This window comes from Oxyura jamaicensis, chromosome 19 (genome assembly GCF_011077185.1).
Source record: "Oxyura jamaicensis isolate SHBP4307 breed ruddy duck chromosome 19, BPBGC_Ojam_1.0, whole genome shotgun sequence".
NCBI lineage: Eukaryota > Metazoa > Chordata > Aves > Anseriformes > Anatidae > Oxyura > Oxyura jamaicensis.
The window spans coordinates 11,639,236-11,644,732 of NC_048911.1; the positions used below are offsets into that span (position 1 = coordinate 11,639,236).

The 5,497-nt window shown below is 48.7% G+C and overlaps 3 long non-coding RNA genes across 3 annotated transcripts in view; 2 read left to right on the forward strand and 1 right to left on the reverse strand.

Moving 5' to 3' along the window:
* The window catches only part of LOC118176376, a 17,500-nt gene extending 13,068 nt beyond the window's left edge, over positions 1-4,432 (forward strand). The window contains exons 3-5 of the long non-coding RNA XR_004755383.1: positions 1,861-1,869; positions 3,013-3,018; positions 4,275-4,432. This is a non-coding gene — a long non-coding RNA (uncharacterized LOC118176376). The remainder of the gene's footprint in view (positions 1-1,860; positions 1,870-3,012; positions 3,019-4,274) is intronic.
* Positions 1-5,497, reverse strand: part of LOC118176379 — a 14,661-nt gene that overhangs the window by 6,744 nt on the left and 2,420 nt on the right. The window contains exon 2 of the long non-coding RNA XR_004755386.1: positions 3,666-3,673. This is a non-coding gene — a long non-coding RNA (uncharacterized LOC118176379). The remainder of the gene's footprint in view (positions 1-3,665; positions 3,674-5,497) is intronic.
* On the forward strand, positions 3,260-3,934 carry LOC118176377. Its single transcript, XR_004755384.1, has 5 exons — positions 3,260-3,281; positions 3,357-3,421; positions 3,508-3,554; positions 3,645-3,779; positions 3,913-3,934. It is a non-coding gene; the product is annotated as an uncharacterized LOC118176377 (long non-coding RNA).

Here is a 5,497-nt window from a genome sequence, read left to right on the forward strand (position 1 = left end):
AGTGAATTGCAGGGTTCTTTGTGTGGGTCGGAGTCTATGGACTGATGCTTTTCCGAGTCGAGACCTGTATGCAGCTCTTCTTCAGGTGTGTAATTGTTATTGCATGTTTATGGATAGGATGAGACTGTTAGTTTGTGTGTTCCAGGTCCCTTTTGATTTTTGCAGAAGCATGGGGCTTACAGTGAGTCTTTGCCTGTCTGTCAAATATTATCAAAGTTCATCTGTGGTGTTAAATGATGGAGCAGAGTTTAGGAGAAATGTATCATCAAAGCTACCTGTGGAAGCATGTATCTGAAAGCAGCAGCAGCAGGCAGGTAAGGTGTAGTCTTTTTCAGGGTTTAGGGACAGTTTGTTTATGTTTTTGGAGCTTTTGCCTGTGGTTTTGCTTGCTGTGGAGTCTTTAGTCTTTGCAGCCTCCTCGATTTTAGGTGCTTGGTATTCACTTTGGAGAGGTATGTTTAGGAGGGCTTGCCAGCTACCTTGTTTTGGGGAAATTGTGGGGTACGGTTCCTTTTTTTGGGGGTTATATTTTAATCTCTAGATATATCAAGCCATTTGCATAAGTCTCTAGGGGATTCACGGAGGGCTTCAGTATGCATTGCAAGGGGCCTGACCGCATAAGCACAGCATTACAAAGAGACTGAGCCAGGTCACCTTTTTCATCTGTAAAGGGTAAGTCTGTGGTTACCCCTGTTGGGGCTGCTGTGCATTCGTGGCCTTTTGGCATTTGTGGACCTGAGGGTGTGTGCTTGTTTTTCTGGCTCTGGTCCCTGTGTTTGAGTCCTCTGCTAGGGGTTGTATTGCTTGTGTGTCCATCATGGACATGACCTTTTTTTTTCTTGCAGCCCAGGTCGTGAGCACGGAACCTTGAACGAGGCATTAGTGTGAGTGGGTTGCAGTGTGGGCCCTGAGCTGGTCAGTGGATTTTGTTAGTTTCTTTTGCCTGTCAGGCAGGCTTTGCAAGCACCTTGTGACAGCGGAGTAGAACTCCTGCCACGTTCCTGAGGCGTGCCAGACATCAGCGGTTCCAGTTCCTGAAGTGCTGGAGATGCTCGGAGCGCAAGGGGAGCAGGGAGCGTGATGCATCTCTTTGGGATGTTAGGTGAGTGAAGCGGTGGTACTGGGTTGGGGGACGTGGGTCTGGGGCTTCTTGTCTGTTGGGGTAGGGGAGCAAAGGAGAGGAGCGGGTATAGACTGTTTTTGTGGATTGTCAGATTTGTCTGTTCTTTCTCCTTGGTCTAAGCCATGTGACCTTATCTCGGCACAGTTGTGAATGGAAGTGCTAAGCCTGGATTGGGAAGGTGAGTGGAGACAAGTTTGAAAACGGGCATTGTTTTTGGTTTGCTAGTCTTTGGTCCACCTCTGGGTGACTCCTCTTTTCCGGGGATGAAGAAGATACTGGGAACAGTGTAGTTGGCCTCTGTGGTCCACACTGAGGATGGATTCTGATCCCTGAGAATTGAGTTCAGGGGCAAATGCTGTGTGTTGGGGGCTGGTTGGCAGGGGAAGGCGGGGAGTTGTCTAGAGGGTGTCTATGTGACTTCAGTAGCAGAGCAGGTCAGGTGACTACTGTTTTGTTTCTGCGGTGGGTGTTTCACAGGAAGAAGTTTGGCTGGCGTGCCGGTGCCTGATGGCACTTTATTTCTGCAGGTGAAGAGGAGCCTCATGCCTGAAGCAACATCCTGGCTAGCCTTTGTGTTCCTTGTTGAGGATGGAATCTGCTTCCCAGCATTCCCAAGCGAAGTTGGGGGGCAAGTGCTATGTTTGAGCTGGGGTTGTGAATGGACACGTAGGGCGGGGGGGTGTGCTTTTAAGTCATTGCAGCTGATGGGGCCTTTCAGGATGGATCGGGTCAGTCAGAGAGATCATGTGAGGTGTTTCTGTCAGGTACAGCTTGAGTACGTGCCAGGCAGGGCAGTTCCAGCTTGGTGTCTGTGTTCTGTGTTGTCTGTGCTGTGCTGTTGCTCTTGGTGCTCGTTGGCCCCTGGGGCAGCCATCCTGAGGGTATTGAACACTTGTCCTCATCGGAATAATGCTGATGCTCAATCAGAAGCTGAGCCCCTCTTGTCTTGCAGTGGGAGCTTAAAGAGCTCTCTACTTCTGTGTAATTTTTTTGTATCAAATGTTTCCTCATCAGATCATCACATGTGACTTGCTCATTGTGTCTTGATATTCATCTTGTCTTGATCTCCTCATTGCCTTGTTCCGCTGGACAGATTAGATGGGCAACTCGGTAGCCACACCTGAGGTCTTAAATGCTCGTTTCATCATCGTAGGGCTGATCTGAGCGCTTCTTGACTTGTAGTTGCATCTTAAAGCGCAGATCTATTTCAGGTCTTGTGCGTCATACTCGGTTTCAGATCGCATCTGTTTCCATCCTTGCTGTTGCGGACGTCACGTGGGCTTCATCGGGAGCTCTTGCTTGGGAATTCATTTCCGAAGCGTTTTTCTTATGGGGTTTGCAGTGCCCATCGTTCCAGTCTCTTGTCTTAAAGGCAGGCTATTTATGCCTCCATCATGCCAGTTCTGGCAGTTGCTTCCAGTCGCAGGTCGTGGCATTTGAGTCTCTCCTTGGGTGTGCTGCAGAGCACCTGTTCTGACTTGCTGTTGCTGCAGGGTCTCCCTCTGGGAGTCTTTTTGTGTGCAGGCTTGTGTTCTGTGTTCTGTTTGTAACGTCTGTAGTGTGCCTGTGTGTTTGTTTGTCCTGGAGCTGTCCTGCCTGGCCGGTAGTGATGGTAGCTAATGTGGGGGTCCGTTGGTGTAGCAATATACATTGTCCGGACTGTTTTGGCAAAGACATCCGGTCTGCCTCTGGGCACGTACTGAAGGGCAGCTGGCACAGAGTCATCTCCATAGTGTTTGGCAGATGCGGAGGGGGAGGCTTGAGTTGCTTGCGAGCAGCTGTTCGCATAGTGCTTGAATGGTGCTAGAGGAGGGGTAAGCTCGCAGATGTGGAGTGTTCTGTTTGTTTGTTTGTTTGTTTTTTCTCCTGACTTAGATAAACCTTGGGAGGAACCGGTCCAAGGAAAGAGCGCCTTCTGGAACTGTCGGGCCTTCATTTGGCAGCTCGGTGACTGGCTTGGTCTACTTGTGAGGTGCTGAGGGAAGATGTCTGCTGTTCCAAAACGATACAAATAAAAAATGGGGTCCCTTGTTTTGTAAGGGATGGGTGCTAATGCTTGCAGCTGAATGGTTATCTTCTGACTATGTTTTCGTGTGTTGAAGCTGAAAGGCAGCCTGCAACCTAGGACGTCATCCCAGCCAGAGCTGCCTCTGGCAAGGTGAGTGATGCAGCAGTTCCTTTTGCGTTGCCGTTCTCAGTGTCATTCTAAGTGTCCCTGCTTTGCCTTTTCGAGGTGTTGTAGCTGGCTTAAGAGGGCAGATGGAAGCATCTGCCTCAGGGGCAGGTGAGCGGGCAGAGGTAAGGCAGCAGATGAGAGTAACTATTGTAGCTGTGCTGTGGCTTTGCATTCTGCCTCGGCCTATGCTTTTCTTTTTCTTTCACAGGTGTCTCGCACAGGCTCAAAGGAGCAAACTGCACTGTGAAGAGCTGCGTAAGAAGGGGGCTGGTCACGAGCTTTGATTGGAGTGGAATGGCTAAGGAGTGTGAGGTGACTATGAAAGGTCTTTGCCTTGCTTTGCAGGTGCCATGGCAGGCTCTCCACAGAAGTGGCTGAGGATTTGAGGTAAGGCCGGAGAGCGGCAAGGAGCGGCACGTGCAGTTATGGCTTCCAAGCGCTGCGGTTGCTCTGTTCTGATTATCAGGTGCCACAGGCAAGGTGGGTTGTAACATCAGTCTTTAGAATTGGAGCAAAGTAGGTCACTTGAATGCTGCGTTGTTCCTGAGAAAGGTGTTGTAGAGAAAAAAGGTTGCCTGGTGTGGCAGTTCCTGATGGCGGTCTTCCTCCGTAGGTGAAGAGGTGCCTGAAGCCCCGTCCCGGGTGGGCTGAGCACGTCTCACTGAGGATGAAGCCTGCTTTCCAGCAGGTCCTAAAGGCACGTTGGGGCTGAAATGCTGTGTCTGTATTTGGGCTGGGGTTGTGCCTTGGTGAGTGTGGGGATGGGTTTTAAGTCGTTGCAGCAGAGGGCTGGGATCCAGTGTCCTGTAGTGTGTTTTGACCCATCAGCATAGCCTTTTGTTTTTCAGGTAGCCTACTCAGGTGCCTGATTTTTTTTTTTTTTTTTTTCCTGCAAGTGATGTTACTACATGGAATTGTTTTATTTGGCGTGTAATCTGTTATGCTCCTAGATTGTTCTTCCTACGTAAAAGAAAGGTTTGAGGTAATTCCAGGTGAAAAGGTTTCAGGTACTTGCTTGGTCATATTGTCCTTTCAATATTCAAAGGTGAAGCAAAAGCATGGGGATTGTTGCTTCTAGAAAAACCCCAGTTCTCTTGTCTGCACTCTGCATGCTGTTGAGCTAAGCCAGTTTTTTTTTATTTTTATTTTTTTTTAAAAAAAAAGGAAAAAAGAAAAAACACAGCTGCTGCTCGTGCTGCTTTCTTTGTGGTTTCTTGTGCTTTGCCCCTCCCCTTTCCCAGGTGATTGGGTTTGGGTGCCAGGCAGGGCCAAATGGTATATGAGCCCCTGGCATGCCTTCAGAGAGCTCATTCTGCCTGGGTTGCTCGTTGGGGTAAGTGCTCTGTTTTTCTTCAGTCAGTTGCAGGGTTCTTTATTCAGGTTGGAGTCTATGGATTTCTAGATTTTCAGTGCTTGGAATTCACTTTATAGAGGGATATTCAGCAGAGGTTGCTGGCTGACTTGTTTTAGGGATGGTGGGGTACACTTCTGTTTTTGGGTTCTCTTTTAATCTGTAGCTGTATCAAACCACTTGTGTAACTCTGCAGAGGACTGGAAAGGGCTTAAGCACACGCTGCAAGAGGCTTGTCCGCATAGGCACCGTATTATGAAGAGACCGAGCAGGGTCATATCAGAGTTACCTTATTGAATTCTAAAGGATAAGTCTGTAATCGCGGCGTGGCCCGGGCAGAGAGTATGGTGTATGGGCCAAGTGTTATATGAGCAATGTTATATGAGCCCCCGGCATGCCATCAGAGTGCTCATTCGGCCTGGCCTGCTCTTTGGGGTAAGTGGTTTTTTTTTTTTTTTTTTTTTTTTTTTTCCTTCAGTGAATTGCAGGGTTCTTTGTGTGGGTTGGAGTCTATGGACTGATGTTTTTCCGAGTCGAGACCTGTATGCAGCTCTTCTTCAGGTGTGTAGTTGTTATTGCATGTTTATGGATAGGATGAGGCTGTTAGTTTGTGTGTTCCAGGTCCCTTTTGATTTTTGCAGAAGTATGGGGCTTTCGGTGAGTCTTTGATAATATTTGACAGACAGGCGAAGTTCTAACTGTGGTGTTAAATGATGGAGCAGGGTTTAGGAGAAATGTATCATCAAAGCTTCCTCTGAAAGCATGTACCTGAAAGCAGCAGCAGCAAGCAAGTAAGTTGTGGACGAGTTTAGCGCGGCGCCGCCCGGGACGAGTTTAGCGCGGCGCC